This window comes from Caretta caretta, chromosome 3, assembly GCF_965140235.1.
Source record: "Caretta caretta isolate rCarCar2 chromosome 3, rCarCar1.hap1, whole genome shotgun sequence".
Lineage (NCBI taxonomy): Eukaryota > Metazoa > Chordata > Testudines > Cheloniidae > Caretta > Caretta caretta.
The window spans coordinates 153,018,402-153,035,588 of record NC_134208.1 but is presented as its reverse complement, the minus strand read 5'-3'; the positions used below and the strand labels follow the sequence as shown (position 1 = coordinate 153,035,588).

The following is a 17,187-nucleotide window of genomic DNA, read 5'->3' as shown; positions in this document are numbered from 1 at the left end:
AAGCAATGCCTCTGACACCAGTGGGAAAAGCCGGAGGGAAAAATCAGAAAGACGACTCTCTGCTTGTCCTTAGCCCACCTTCCTATACATGGATATTGCATTGATCTCCCATATTATGTGATGCCTATTCAGGTGATTCCTGCTCACCCACCCCACCACTCAGCCTGCCAAGGACCAAATATGAGACCCAGGAGGAGAGACCAGAGCACAGGCAGCTGAATATGATGAGCGATGAAGGATTAGTTACATTTCCTTTATGTTCCTCTTCACACATCAGCAGTTCTGCCATAAACACCTTAAAATAATAAATAGGACAGCATGAGAGTAAATTGGAATCTAAAAAAGTTAAGCTCCCCACTTCCAATGATGAAGTTGAGATGTGGCGGCACTGACTCAGCAACACCTTGGGCTTTTCCTTTTAATGGGGATGCTTTATAATCTCTGGTCTCTTGAAATTATCTGGTCACAAAAGGGAGTGGGGCTTCCAACAGAGCGTTTCCAGTTGGGCCCAGAGACTCTGGAAATCGCGCTGTCCTCCCTCCCTCACTTCATCACCTTGGTCCAAAATAGCCTTAACCTGATGACCTTCTGGACATGCTGCAAAGCCACCACTTATTTGACAGGGGTCTGGGTTTGTTGGTTTTTTTTTTTTGGGGGGGGGGGGGGGGGAGGGAGGAGTTTGATAGTATGTTCCTGGAATAGAGAAGGAGTGGGGAAGAGAGGGACTTTCCTGTTGCTTTGTTTTATTGGCTGGCTGAGTTCAGAGTTATTTGACTAGGATTATTTAATGATGCTGGGTGGTCATCATGTCCCTGCAAATTTAGTTAAATGTTAGGGCAGCTAAAAGCTTTTTTGTGGGACTAGTTTTCATTGTTGTTTAACTCTAAATAAATGATAAAATCAATCATACATCCACAGACACTGGAGTCCATGGGGAAAACTGCATGGGTGTAAGAGGATGAACAGAACTCAGAACCATAGGCTCTGCCAGTAGAGATGACTAAATACCAGCTGCACTATACCAGCCAGGAGATGGCATAATGAACCCCACATTTGACACAGACATATGTAAGCACTGGCAGATCTGATATAATCCATCCAGAAGGGTCAGTCAGGACTAGCTGCATTTGGGTATCTTCAGCAAAGTTATTCTTGGAGAACCTAACCCTCCAATCTCTTTCCCTTAATGCCTCCAAATCCTTTTAAATCTCATCTTCTGGCCTTCATCTTCTCTGCAGGTCAATATGGTCTTGTAGCAGCACATGCCAATTATACATTAAATTCAGGATGGTCCCCTGAAGTGCACCAGCAATTCAAGGCCCCCTCCACTATGAAATTTCCATAGACTCTTGGGGCAAAGGTATATTCACACAAGCCACACAGGGCATCAATACACACATAAGCAGGCCTGACAACCCATCCAGTAGATGGCAGTGCTGCAGATTCATAGAAACAAATGTTGGGCTGGAAGGGACCTCAAATACACGTGTTACAATGTTTAAAATTAGACAGTGTAAATCCCATGTTTCTATCCTTCACTCACTCCTCTTTATATTCATAAAGCACCCATTGTGCAAGATAAAAGGGGCTCGACCAAACTGATAAACAGAGAAACCCAAATCAAACCAATCCTGTTCAGTTTTATAAACTGATAGCAAATCTTAAAGAGCTAAGCAAGATGCTACTGATATACTGGCTCCTAGAGGTGGAAGTGAGCTACTTGTATCAGGAACTTGCAAAGAGAGCAACCTGGTAAATAAGAAGTCAAGAGATCACGTGAACAGCAGAGAGCAAAGCCAGATCCAACTCTGTTAGGTAAGCACCAAAAACCTTACAGTTCTCTTACTTCTCTCCAGGAACCCAAGGTTGTTCTCAGTGAAGGGTTGCTATGGAAAGCTATAGTAAGCAGACTATGGTAGATGCGAACTTCTTCATTAGGAGCTTAAACAGGAAGACCTGCAAAACAAAGCCTACCAGTCACTGAGCAGAAGTGAACCAGAATTAGGAACTGAATTGTCAGCAACTAGCATAGTAATAACAGGTTTCAGTCTGGCTTGACTCACAAGGTGGTGTCTGACATTCAGTTAAGCTGTCACTGACAAGAGTTCAGGCTTCATAGCAACTCCAAGGACATGGGCATCCTTTGAAGGGTACAGAAGAGTCCTGTGCTGTTTCAGAAAGTTCAGCATGGGTGACCCTAGAGGCATCAAAACTAGGGGAAAAAAAAAAAACAAACACATTCAAAGCAACCCAGTTTTATCTGTGCCAGGTTTAAGTAAACAGGAAGGGCATCTCCAAATTTCAGAAATCACACACATATAGCAAATAAAGATGCTGCAATGCAGATGCCAGGATAAGATGTGATTCCATAGGCTTGCTCTACGCTCGAAAATTAGGTCCGTTTAACTATGTTAGTGGTGCGAAAAATCCACATCCACGAGCAGTGTAGTTAAGCCGACCTAAGTCCCCGTGTAGACAGCAGCTTTGTTGACAGAAGAATTCTTCCATCTCTCAGGGAGGTAGATTACTTACACTGATGGAGAACCCTTCCCATTGGCATAGGCAGTATCTACACTGAAGACTGATAGGGGCACAACTGGGGCACTGTAGCATTTTAAGCATAGAGAAGCCCAGTGCCTAGTGCAAAATAAAGCAGACCCTAAAGTAGAGTCTTATGGAACATAAGTAGTAGCTGGGGTCAGTTACTCTGGACTGTTTCAATTCCAGGGATAAATTGGGGACTTCAGTCTGAGGATTTAGTAAACTGGAAAACAATAACTGGATGAAAATCTACATGTACTGACCAGTCATGTTGACCAAGAGAGTAGACAGGGAGATGCAGCTGATAATCATTTAACCTAATCAGTAGTCAGCAGAGAAGAGAGAGAAGTCAAGTTGTTATGGATACCCCCACCAAGCGAACAGTCTGGCTGCCAGGAGGAAGGTCAGCAGGAGGCAAATTCACCCCAGTGTTTGATAGCTTTATCCACATTCTCAGCGAAACGTGCTACACCAACCACTAAGTTTCATGAGCAGACAGAGAAAGTTGCTGCTGCATAGAGGTGAATCAATAGTCCCAAACAGAGGGAGATCCAGCCCTTGTAGTAAAGTTACCAAGACAACATTTTCTCCAGGGCATCCTAGCAACCAATCAGTCAGGGTTTCTTTCCTGCTCTGGGATTAGTCAAGTAATTTACAACTTCACCTCGTACTTGTGGCAGCTCTTTCACCTCCCTGAGAAGGCTCAAATATCCTACACAATGATAGAAGGACAGCAACACCTCCAGCTAAGTAATGCAATGAGGCAAATTGTTTAAAGCAGAGTAGTAAAAGAAACTAGATCACTGAAATGCAAAGCAAACAGCACCTAGACAGCTGGCCTGTGCCCACTAGAGAAAGCAGCAAATCAGCATTATCTTTTAAAGAGAGAACAAACGAACAAGAAAGTTTAGGGGAAAATCCTACCTTGGAAACTACACCATGTACCCACTTCTCATCCATGGAAGACAGACTACCTGCCTAGCGTCTGAAAACCCACTACCCCTTGGACATGTTCTCCCCCAGTGACTCTCTCAGATCCTCTTGCAGTTCAGCCATGTGACTGCAGCTCATGTGCACCACCGCCCCAGCACACGGAACAGCGCTCTGAAAAAGTCAATGAAATGTGGTCACAGGGTGTCTGAATGAGCAGATTTCACACAGTCATTCACCCTGTTTTAATCCACTTTTCCCGTAATGGCTTACATTGAGGATTCAGAGACTGTCTGAATCAAGTAGCAGGAGTGAAAGTTAGGAACCTCAGACTGTCATACAGCTCAAGACAGACCAGTACGAAAGTCACAGATCCCAATACAAACAGACACTATGATTACCTTTGAATTTGATATGGCAGCTCAGACCCTTCTCTAACTAACGCATAATTGTATTAGTTATAGTAACATTTTGGTCCTATCCCAGACTTACATTCATACCCCTATGAGGTAGCTAAGTATTTTTAAACTCCATCCATGTGTATATACGGCATTTTATTATATGCTCTAACCTTTATTTAATAGAGGGGTAAAATGAGACTCAGAATGGTTAAGAGACTTGTCCAGAACAATGCAGCATAACTGGTACAGCTGGGAACAGAACCTATTCTCAATTGGCCACTCCACTCCCTGTCCTCTGCCTCTCCCTCCCCAATTCTAACCACTTGACAATATTTCAGACATGGAAATGATATTGAGGAGTCAGGACTCCTTGGTTCTAGGTCTCCTTCACCTGCACTAATCACTCGACCGTATCTGAGACGAACTGTTTTCAGACTCAGTGGTCAACTTCCTACCTGCAACATTGAATTAGACCTTCTTGAAAGAAGCATGTGTCAGATATTCTAACAAACCTTTTAGATTAGGCACCATCCTTCCTCTTCCTTACCCAGGCTGAATCTACATATGCAGCACAACACAACACAAAGTGCCACCAACATTAAACATTTTGCACATTTGCTTTAGTAGCTGGTGTGTAGCACTATTTCTCTGCAGTACTCAAAAAGCTGTCAGTGGGTAAAACACAAGAAAATATCAATTAAAAATTTAACTCCTTTCAGCCATGAGTCTGGAATCTTATTTTTAAGCAGGTTCTGATTTGATTGACAGAAGTTTTATTCTTGTAACAATTCAAATCATTAACCTACTTTTGTCCCCCAAAGCGCAAAAAATCAAGCCACTGAATAGATGCACCTACCTTTGGATGCTATACTTTAGAGGTTGCTGTACAGATGTATCATTTTTTACCAGTTTATCACCATTAAGTTATTCACAAATGAGTTTTACCAACTTCCCTGGCCAGTTTACTGTGAATTGTTACCAGATGCAGCAACACCGCCCTCTGTCTGTCACTGAGAAAATGGCATTTTATGGCACTGCCTACCCTTCCAGATCTACCAATATATTTTATCTGAAACGAATCAACATCTATTCGCCACTTGCTTAAAAGCAGTTTAAAATCTGATGGCTTTTAAAGATGTTGTTGACAGCAATCTATCCCTTCTACAGTCAACTGCAATATTATTTAAAAATTGCAGAACATGAAATGTTTAACCTTTTAAAGTAAATGACAAGTCACTTTATTTCAAACACCTTGATATTTTTTTAAGATTGCCCTCTTCAATCATCCTTACTACAAAAGCCAATTAGAGCTCTTACCAGCTTCCTCCCCACTACACAGAAGCACTCGCTGGCTTTCCCCTTCCAGCTCCTGCAGCCAAGTGTTAATGTGGAAAAGGGATTTTAAAATAGAAAGGAGCAACAAATGCTCGAGATCTACTTTACATTTTTATTTTCCCCTCATGTTTTCCCAGCTGTTCTGTTCAGAAGACAATATAAAAAACCCAACTGCCTGCAAAGAATATTAAAAATAAAGAGACTTGAAAGCTGCAGTCCAAAGAGGAGGATGTGACTTTAGTTTGACTTACCAATTTTATCCAGCTGTATGTTTTCCTACTTGCTTTTTACAGCAGCTGAGCTCAGTGCTCAGGAACGTCCATCCTGTGTCAGAGAGCCAGGCAGGAGTACTGATCTCCACGCTGGATGTTACTGCGTGAGCTGCAGATGGGGTGGTTGCGTGTGTGTGTGTGTACACTGTATTCGGATAAAGATCAAGAACTGTTTCCCATTCCACAGCCCAGCTACAGTGCTACAAGCTTTAGGAGGCAGGGCCTTTCTCTGCTACTGTGCTACACTTTCTTAAAGAGACAAGCTCCAGCTTGACAGGCAGTACCAATGAACAGACTCTTGAAAAAAAACCTGAATGGAATGGTGTTTGGAGCAGGAGAGGTGGGAGTTGGGTTCTCATTGTCTAAGACCTGGCTGATATCCATCAGGATATGAAATAGTTTCCTACATGGTTCATTAACAACAACAAGACTTTAGTCTTCCACGCAGCCTTTCATTCAACGCTGTCAGAGCATTTTTCAAAGGCGGGTAGGAATTATTATACAGACAGGAAAGCTGAGACAGAGAGGTTGAGCTATTTGCTCAACATCACCTGGCAAATCTGTGGCAGAGATGGGACTAGAATGCAGGGGTCCCAACTCCAGGTATCTGATCTAAACACTAGAGCACACTAACCCCTCCCCCCACCCCAGTGAAGAATGGCTGACTATATACATACATGTTATCCAAATATCCAGTCAGGGATGGCTGCAAGTGACTCACATTACATTGTCCTTAAAAGTATTTACTCCCTTGTAGGGTAGAGTATATTTTAACAAATGCAAACCTATAATTTCCCCGTTTCTTCACTCTCTCATTCTGAAAATAACTTTAGTCTGGTAGCGATCCACTGTTTCCAAGGGATTTTCTATTCCCCAGCTTCCCATCCAGGAGATGTGCGTGTTTTAAGTGTACCATACCTTAACATGGAAGGAGTTGCTCCCTCTGTTGATTAGGGGGCAAAGCTGAGAGTCCAACCCCAGTAAAAGTTACAGACAGAGTAACACTATGTTTCCAACTAAAGATTATGTTTATCCTTCCTTTTGTTCTTTTCCTTAAATCACAAATATAAGTAATCCAGCCTGAAAGTACACGGTTTGCTCTTTGTATATGGAAAGCACTGACTCTTTGTACAATAACTAAACAATAAGAAACCACCACCAACCAAAACAAATTACAAGAAAAAACTACATTAAAATAAAGTCTGATCGAGCCACAAAAAGGCAGGACATATTACAGTGAAAAAAAAAGCAACATCACCTGAAAAGCAATATCTTCAAAGGAACTAGTTAGATGAGACAAAGTGGGGCCAATTCACGGCTGCCCTGTGCCTTGAGCAGTCATTTGCTCTAGTGCATAGTGGGTGAACATCAGGACTATTGCAGTGTGTTAGCATGTCACACCCATTTTGCACAATGGTGACAATTACAAAAGGTGCAGGGCACTAGTGACCCAGACCCTTCACAAATGGGCTCAGTGGATGCCAGCTAACTAGAGGGAAGATGTGGTCTTGCACTGCAAGTTGAGAAGCCATCCAACCACACTATGAAATTATGAACTTCGGCACTAATAGCCAAGTGTTAAGCCACCAGGGCCCATCATCATTCTTCTAGCCTGAGCTCTGCTACCAGCCTTGGCCGCATGCCGGAGAAAGTGTATATGATTTATACATTAAATTAGCATCAGTTACTCAGAGGGGAAAAAGGCCTTCCCATATCCCAGTTCCCACACCAGTGTGCTAGTCCTCTCCTCCCACGCATATCCTTGTCCGTTAGTTTTCCCACTCCCCATGCCATTAGTCCCCTGCTCCCAGCCCCTCAGCTCCTCCTCCAAGCTAGGCAGTTTTCAGCAACTGCTGCTCTTCCCCTTCCCCTACCAGCTGTTCAGTGTGCCCAGCTCAAGACTCCTCCCCTAGCTCCCTTTGAGATCTCATTGGAGGTAAGGCACTGATTGACTAACAAGGGGAAAAGGCAGGGAGACCCAAGGTCCAGGGCAGAGGGCCTGGAGCCAGAGATTTAGCACGGAGGCTGGGAAAAAACCTGAAGCTTCTGGACAAAGGTCATGGGTTTGGCAGGTTTGCGTGCTACTAAGTCTCCCTTCTCACCCTTGTACCGTACCTATGTTGTGTGTTTACATAAGAAACTGCATCTCAGTCTGCTCCTCATCAGAGGGAAACAAGAGACCATAGGGACCCCGACCAGGTTATACAAATCCTGCACGGGACTCTCAGTTTAGCACACAACTGTGTGCAATATGTACAGAGTGAGATGGCAGAGCAGGAACATTGCCAAGTACAAATATTTGATGGGGATGGACACCAAAGATGGAGAAGAATTACAGTACTGAAGAGGGGTAATCTCCCATGAGAAGGGATGGAGGCTCCACTGCAAGGCACTTTTACAACTAGACTGGCCAAAACACCAGAAACTGTCCTGTAAGGGACAATCCTGCACTATCCCCATTCAGAGGGACTGGATGATCTGGTACGTCTCCATTTCCAACATTTATGTGCCTAAGCATGGATTTGAGCATCCAAATGTGGGATTTGGCTGTTCTATTAATAGATCGTGGTCTGATGATTAGATCAGGACTCATGGGTTCTACTCTTGGCTTTGGGGCAGGGGGGAGAATGGTGTTTAATGGTTAGAGAAAAGGACTGGGACTTAAAGGTTCTGCTTTCTGTTTCCAGCTTTACCACTAACTCAATGTGTGACACTGGGAAAATCTTCTAACTGCTCTGTGACTCAGTTTCCCCAACTATAAAATAGATACCTTAAAACTAACCTACAACACTCGGGTGTTGTGAGGAGGAGTTAATTCATATTTGTAAAGTGCTTTCACAGCCTTGGAGGAAAGCAGCTATAGAAGACAGAGTCTGGCTATTATTAAGAGCTCCTGCTGCCTCCCTGAAGACAGAAAAGTGTTCTGTTTAGCAAGGCAACAACCAATCCTAGAGCCCTTACTTCCAGGGGTATCCCCATTGATAGGTGTCAATACACAAGCAGCAACCGTATACTTTCAGGAGAAATGAATTATTTTAGGTCAAGGGGTAACAATAAAACCAAGGAAAAGAATCTCTGAACAAGAGCTGTGTGTGTGTGTGTCTCCCTCTAACTCAAAAACTCTGTCTCAACATGGCAGCCACCTCTGCAGATAAGCAGCTTCCTTAGAAATGTAAGGGTGCAGTATAAAACAAATGAGGTCAACAAAGAAATCAAGGAACTACTTACTGAGGGATTGGGTCCAAAACTATATATATTTTCAGGTTCTATACTATGACAACAGAATCTATGTTATTATTCATGTATTTTTAGGATAACAGAATGTGAGTGAAATCATAGACCCACTGACTTCAGTGGATTCAGAATTTAACCCCATATTGCTTACTTTCTCCGCTCTTCCTGCTGCTTCCCAACCTGAAAATCACAATCCTGTGCTGAGGGCATTATGATCATTTCCTTAGTAATCAGGTTTGATAGCTCAGACAAGGGGTTATTAATCCAGATAGAGAAGAAACAGGATCATATCAAGTGATAAAGAAACAAAAGTTCAGTTGGGTCCGTAGCGAAAGGAAAAGTCAGGGAGAACAGGCATTTTAAGATGATCAGTTATGCCATACACAAAAATAATTGATTCCACAATGAATGCCCTGTATTGGTTTCTGTGAAATGTCACACTGCCTTTGGAGATCTAAATTGTTTGTTCAGTCCATTCTCAAAACAAAGGGACGAGGCATTATTAATCTGAGAACAAAGGTGCCCATTGTGAATGGAGCTCCAGTGCCAGGCTCCCTGCTCCAACCAGCAAGGAGATTAAACACCACGGCTCTATGGCCAAGGCTGAGTGCCATGCCTCACACTATCACTCTCAGGCTGCTACCAGGCTCAGTGACCCTCTTACTGCTCAATCACTGCAGGCTACAAAACTAGCAAGTCTTTATTTTAATCCCTTCTCTGCAGAGACTGATTCTGCATGTCTCCCTTTCTAAAACACCATGCAGAGCTATGAGCATCTCCTGGCTATGATGTGCTGAGTACATGCAGAAAGGTTGGTACTGCACTACCAATGTGCATGACAATGCCAGTGAGGATGGCATTATGTTTCACCATATTGCCACCAGAAGTATCAGTTCCCTTGGAAAGGGCAGCACTGGGAAATATATTGACAATACAGACATTCATACAGCTTCATTTAGTTACCTGAACTCTTTTTATTAGAAGTGTTGGGACGAATCCAAAATCCAGATCTAAGGGTTTGATCCTGCTCCTATGGACTTTAATGGTGCAGGATCAGGGTCAAAATACCCCTGAATTTGGGAGGCTTGAGTTTCAGGTTCAAACTTTTCACCTTGACCCATCTCGATAAGGGATCAAACCTCAATCCCAGACCTGAGCACCCTTTAAATAAATTGGGATTTGGAGCTGGATTCAGCTATTCTATCAGATGGAAAGTTAAAACATTAACACACTTGGTAGGTTTTGTAGTTTTCCAGTTGGCCAGAATGGTGCGTATGTGTCTGACACTGTCCCAGAACATACTTCTAATGAAATGCTTGAAATGGAGATGGATTTGTTGGTCTACTTCCTTTTTAGAGCACCTGCAGCACCACTGACACTAGCATACTATGGAAAGAGGGTTTATAGTTAATTGCCGCTGCTAGAAGAGTAAAAGTTATGTGTTGTTGTTGGTCCAGTATGAAGAAAGGAGGTTTGCTTAGTTTCTCAATGAATATTTAAAAAAGGTGAATATTTAAAAAAAAAAAATAGTATCTAGAGCCAGAAGTCCCTCCAGATTAGTAACAGATACAAAGCAATTCATAGTGCTGGGCCTCAACAACTGGACAGCATCCTTTGTTCAAAGGAAGTCCATATAAGAACTACCTAATTACTTGTAGCAGTCCTCACAGTACTACAAAGGGTACGCAGCTGCTCCAACACAAATATACTAGCCCAAATATTGCTCTGCTAAATTAAAGTCTGCTTTGACATCACAGAAAGGCCTGAACCACAACATTCAGCTCCAGACCTGAATGTTCCCAAAGTTGGGGGACGTTTCGATCCAGGGTTAGGGATTGGCCAGTCATAAAATTCAGGCCAAGCCAAACACTAAGTTCAGATCTGAATCCAAAGGGTTTTTTTGGATCTGGGGTATTGGTTTGGGCCTTCTTGTAGATGGCACATTGCAGCTTCCTCTCTAAGTTCCAGTCTCCCCCTTCCACACTCATTTCCTCCTCCCTTCCCAGACCCTTTTTAAACCTCTTATTCTCTATCTATTTCGATTTTGTAAGTGGCCTGTGTGAGCTAAGGCAGCTGAGCCTGGAGCGAGGGGGGAAGCAGAGCTGGCACTACTAGAGCAGCTGGGGAAGGGGTCGAAAGGCATCCTTTTATTTTTAGCCAGTGGAAAAAAGTTTCTAAACTACTGGAAGAATGAAGGTGGGGGTGACCTAGCTAGGAAGGAGTAAAAACTAAACCTTTCTAAAAGTAAAATTGTCTCCTTAGTTGATTCCTGTAACTGGGCCCACTGCCTCCCATGCACCCCTTCATGGCATAGAGGCATACTACAGGCAAGCTGACTCAGTTTCCCCTCTTGGACTGTTCAAATAGAAGCTTCCTTCAGGCTTTTTCCTTGGTCAGAAAAACTTCACCTTGGGGACCAGGTTTATACATATAAAACAAACTGCAAATAATACTCAACATCCCCAAACAAAGTCCACACAACACAAGATTTCTCTTCGTCCTCCCTGCCCAGGGCCTTTCCAGTCTCTCCCAAGCCCCCCCCCCAATCTCAGGGTCTCCTCAGTAGGCACCTTTCCTTACTCACCACAATTTCCTGCACTTCCCCCTTCACTGTAGCCAGCTGCTGCCCTTTCTAGGGAATTGCCTGATTCAACCCAGGTGTGCCTCATTCCATAATCAGGGTTGGCTAGCCCATAAGGGGCAAGCCTCCCTGTTACACTTCCCTTACAGTTGAATTACAGCTGCTCAGACTTTACTTCTGCCTCAAAGTTAGTGAAGCACAGATCATTGCTTTGTGAAATAGAGCACTTCTCCAATGACCCCCTCATTGCTGTGTGCTTATTTCATTTATATACTCTCCTCCCTCCCAGAAAAAGAGATTGGCATTGGGACTTAGACTCCTAAATGCCTTTTGAAAATGAGATTTAGACTCCTAAATCAGTTAGGCATTGTAATACTGAACCCAGCAATGCCTAAGTACCTTTAAAACTCTGGGCCTAAGAGACTAATGCAGTTCCCAGCTATGCACACACAGTGCCCAGTGACTTCCAGGGATATACCCACAGTATATGTGAAGAAGGAATTGAAACCTAATATACATGAACACAGAACATAAGCATCTCCATACTAGTCAGACCAATGGTCCATCTTAGCCCAGTATCCTGTCTTCCGATGGTGGCCAATGCCAGATGCTTTCAAGGGAATGAATAGAAGAGGGCAATCGTCAAGTGATCTGTCCCCTGTCATCCAGTCCCAGCATCTGGCAGTCAAGTCAAATCAATAAATCCATGAAAACAAGAAGCAACAACCTAAGAAGTGTCTGAGGGCATCTCACTACAGAACCAGAGAAAAGTCATTTATCTCTGGGTTGGAGGACATTCCTAGTCTTGGCTCAAACACCGGGGAAGATCGTTTGGTCTGGCTGAGTTCCACTGGAGAGGGAAGAAAAGATGGCTTTAAGCTGCCTTTGTTGCTCCCTGGTCAGGGGTAGCTTTGACCAAGTGTGTGACTTAGAGCAATCCCAGGGCTGCTGTAAACTATACCCACCTGTCTATGACCTCTAAGATGCTGTTCAAACAGACAGGGAACTTAGAAGTGTTCCAGCCACATGTTCTATTGCTTGACCTTACTGCCCTCCACAGTGGGGGCAGGGCATGGGAATGTAGTAGAGCTACTGTACCATCCTTACACCACCAGGAATTCCTCTCCAGTCACAGGGAATTCCCAAGTAGCCAGATCTATGAGGGTTCTATCTGCTTTGCATCATCTGAGAGTAACTGGAGCAGGTTACTGGCCCAGTAACTCCTTCTCTGATCTTTGGCAAGCCACTTAAAAATCTCTGTTAAATGGGGACAACAGTACCTGCCTCTGTCCCTACTTTGTGTAAATATTAGAAGGATTAGTTAGTGAATGTGGGTACAGTGTGCCATGTAAATTCTAAATACTAATATTCTGTAGCATTTACAGGCAATTTCAGTGGCAGAACTGATCCCTAGTAAGAGCCTGTGATCTATTAGGAAAGAAGCTGATCTTATTATAGCAATGGATGATAAATGACATTTATTCTCAAACCACTCTGCTGCCAAGCTCTTCATCAGTTTTTGGTATTGTGCCATATTTAACCCACCCTGATTTTCCTGGACATGGCATGACTTCCCATCACACAGAAATTGTCCTACTCTGTGACGCGCACTTTCCTGAAGAACACTTGGCTTTCCTTACAGGAATTCCTGTATACTTAGGAGTCCTGGAAATGTGACAACGTTCCTATGGAAAGGTGGCTCTGTGTTCTTAGGCATAGGGTGCTGAGTTGTTCACTTGAAAAGCTGGTTGATCTCGAGGGGTGGACAGGAGGAGAAAGGAGGGGTTTAAAGCGGCTTTGCTATACTTGGCAGGATGACTTTTAGTGCATTAGGAATGATGCAGAGAGGCGCTAAGTGGTACACAAGTGATTAACAGTGAGACTGCATAGTTCCAGAAACAAAAACCTACATTAATATTTGGTGAAGGGACTGACTGAGGCCCGGTCAACACTTAAAATTTAGATCAACACCCCTGCGTTGCTCAGGGGTGTGAAAAATTCACAGCTCTAAGTGCCATAGGTATGCTGGCCTAACCCCCTGGGGTAGATGTGGCTGGGCTGATGGAAGAATCCCTCTGTCGACCTAGCTACTGCCACTCAGAGGGGTGGAGTTCCTACAGTGACAAAGAAAACCCCTTCTATCACTGTAGGAAGTGTCCACACTATGGAACTACAGCGGCATTGCTACAGCGTCATAGCTGTGCTGCTGTAGCGTAGACACGACCTGAGATAAGAAGAGAGGCACACTCAGACCCTGCTAGACTTAGTTCCATCAGTGGTAATGTGAGCCAGCAGGAGATTCAGTATGTTTCAGGAGAGCAGCACACATTTATCTAGGACAGGGGCCCTGATTCTCTACTCTTGTAGACCAGTTTTATACCAGTGTAACTCTGTTGAAATCAACAATTACACTGGCTTAAAACTAGGATAAGAGAGTGAGAATCAGGGCCTAGATTCACACTCAGCTGTGGAGCAGACGCCTAGAACCATTATTAACTTGAGGAATACTGCCCATGCAGAAAAAGAAATCAATTGCCTGAGAGGAGGTCCATGTTGTCAATCATGATGAATTACTTACCTTTGGTAAAGCACTTTAAAGATGTATTGTGCTGATTATTAATAGTGATGGAAAGTAAACATGTCCCTCTGCAACACATGGAATCGAGATGAAACTATTAGCAATTGGATTAAGCCTGAGTCCTGGGGCCTCATTCACCATTGACTGCACCTTGTGCAGTCATTCACACCTGTGTAATGCCAGTACCATCCTGATCTGGTAGCATTTTACACCCACACTGCGCCTTGTCAATGACATCTCAAGATACAGGGATCATAGAGTTAGTCCCTTTCCCTTCTCAACATTTCCATTCCTGGATGATGGAGACAGCATGAGAAGAGCAGATCTGTTATTTCAGCCCCTTAGAAGACTCCTGCAAACACCATAAAAAAACCTAAATGCCAATACAAATTCCAAGACTTAAGCATTGATCACAGTTTATGAAGAACTTTAGCGTACAGCCCTATTAGCAACACAGAGCCTCCTCCCTACAAACGAAAGCCTTGTAGGATTTTAAATTTCAGTGAGGAAGAAGATGGAGGAGAGGCAGCTCTTGTCCCAAGGAGTTAAGAGTGTTTTGTTTGCACTGGAGTCCATGGTGAGTCAAAACAAGAAAAATATTAACTCCACAGAATCAAGCAAGTTATTGAGCTATCGCTTCCAATCAGCCAGAAAAGATCTTCTCTTCTTATTCCTTAGCTTAAAAGAGAAAGTTCAACCTAAAAGCCTCCCCATCTTCACTACAACTATTACCAAGACCAACTTACAAAACTTGTCCTCAGGCCTAGCTACAACAGTGCAAAAAATTGGAGCGTAGATCCCAGCTGCTGGGATATGGTTATACCCTGTCTGCACTACCTTGCTGTAACTGGGTGAGTGGAAAACCATCTTGTAATGAGTCCCCATATTTGGTTATAATAGACAAGATGTTCACTGTGGATAATATAATACAAATTTAAGAAACAAATAAATAACTCCTCCTCCGGCCCCCCGGGCTCCCCAAAAACAAATCAGAACTAACCTGGGTGATCCCTACAGATCCTGTTTTCCTCTCCTCACTCTCTCTGTTTGGGGTCTGTACATTAAGTTCAGGACTGCATGGCACCAGTGTAAGAAAGGCCCACTTTCAGATGATTTAGTGCAGCTTTTATGGCAGTGAAGGTGTTCTGCTGGAGAAATAATAACAAAAAACTAGGTCCCCCTAGTGTTCTGTTGCTGTGGAAAGTACACTGGTTCACTTGCTTCCAAGAGAAGTTACAAAAATCGCATTTCTGTCTAGGTTCTCATATGGCCCTCATCACTGCAGTGTGGGGCTTGATCCTGCAAGGTTCTGATCATTCTGGCCCTGTTCCAGCAGCTTATTTAAGCACATGCTTAACTTTAAATGTTTTAATAATTCTATTGATTTTAATGGGGCTATTCATGTGTTTAAAGTTAAGCATATCCTTAAATGTTTTGCTGGTTTGGGCCCAAGAGCTTAACACATTGCAGGATCAAGCCCTATCTGAGCACCTCAGCAACATCACCAAGATCTTTACAGTAGCTACAGTGACAGGGACAACCTTTCATTCAATACATTTAGCCACCAACCTTCAGTATGGTGAAACTATCTTAAATACTGACAGGAAGAAAAAAAACATCTGCATGAAAAGTTTAACATAGACAAAGTTGTTTATTTAATAGATGGCTCTGTCTGTCTGTCTTAGGCTTTATAGGTATCAGCTACTTTAGACAGATGAATGCTTGTATTCATTATTCAAGAGAAGCCCTAAATTATTACAAATTATTGTTACAAATTATTTTTTATTAATCAGTTTATTCTGTTAAAAAAAAAGAAGCCAAATCATTCTGCTCCAAGACATTCCCTGAATGCTGCTGTACTATTGCCATTCTGAGAAATACCATCAGAGTGACCTTCTCCTTGTTCTGTTCCCATGGCATTTCACTGAACAGTTTTAAGAGAAACTTCATTAAAGTAGTAGGAGTCTGTTCTCTCATGGGTCCATTCACATAATTCTCAACAATGTTAACCTTTTGGAGACTGCAGACTGATAGGGCCTGATTCTCCACTTCATTACCCCAACTCTATATAACTCCACTGATTTTAATGGATGCCACATTAAAAACTCTGGAGACAGAAGTCCTCTATTTAACCTCAAAACTGATACAGTACAGACAACAATGCTACCGTTTCCCCTCCAAATCACCCCACCACACTTCCTCATCTTGTCCTTTAGTGACTTCCCCTCAGGTAAAATAACAGAGTAGCCTACATGGCCCATTTCGTCCTGGGCCTCCGCACAATTGACAGTAGTGGTGACGGCTTTTGTGAGGTGGACATTGGGCCACTGGAAACTGGACTAAGCTGCTGCTACCTCAATACTAAGGTACACTGAAGAGCATAAAGTAGCAGGGCTTATCCAATCTATCATCAGGCCCTTTCACTGCCTCAGTTTGCCCTTCATGAGCTACCCAATAACCACACATAGGGACCCATGTCATTCAAGTGCACCCCTTTCTTGGGATTCTATAATTTATTAAAACCACATCACAGTTCAAATGTCAGCTTAAACCAAAGCCACTCTTTTCTCAGCTCTACAGTTTCTTCAGCCCCTTGCTGGCTCAATATTTCCTTCCCACTCTGAAGTCCTGCTGCCTGGTATTCCTTCCACCACATTGATATATAAGCCATATAAACTTCTTAAGGATTCTGACCCCTGCCCCTCATGGCAGATAGCTCCAGCCAGGCCTTTCCATCTGATTGGTGTAGAAAGTGACTTCCCAGGTCTTCTCTAACCCTAAGTCTCCTACAGGGTTTTACAGTTCTTTACAGGCCGACGCCATTGCTTACATGTTAGTTTGAACGTTCCCAGGAAAGCTCAGATGTGGATTGGTGTCTCTCAAAGTTCATTGTCAGCTTAAGTGTTTCTTGATTGGGCACTTACTGAGAATAGTCTTTTCTCAAGTAGCTGACCAAATGCTTCACTGGGGCTACTTAAAAACAAACAAGTACATAGCCAATATTAATAACTTCAAATACAAAAATGATACACACATACAGACAGCATAACCATAACCAGCGAACTACAACCTTTCCATCGACACCCGACTTGGCCTCCTCCATACAAGACCAGGTGCAACAATGATCTATATGGTCACAGTTCCTGTCAATAACATCACACTCTCCCCAACACACTCGTGGGCCCAGATCCTCAAAGGTATGTAGGCTCCCAACTGCTATTAATTTCAATAAGCATTAAACACCCTTAAAACCCTGAGCCTCACCAACTGAATTCAGGCTGCCCTTATATTCCCCAACAGGCTTGATTCCTAGTC

General features: G+C 43.3%; 1 protein-coding gene across 3 annotated transcripts in view; it reads right to left on the bottom strand.

Annotated features, from left to right (window-relative positions):
• DAAM2 (dishevelled associated activator of morphogenesis 2) overlaps positions 1 to 17,187 on the bottom strand; it is a 246,236-nt gene that overhangs the window by 213,922 nt on the left and 15,127 nt on the right. Inside the window, exon 1 of one of the 3 annotated variants that reach the window (XM_048843469.2) lies at positions 5,459 to 5,656. The exons of the other annotated variants lie outside the window; for them this stretch is intronic. The gene's annotated coding sequence lies outside the window, so the exon portion shown is untranslated. Of the gene's footprint in view, positions 1 to 5,458; positions 5,657 to 17,187 lie in introns of those variants that run through there. 3 annotated transcript variants of the gene reach the window in all.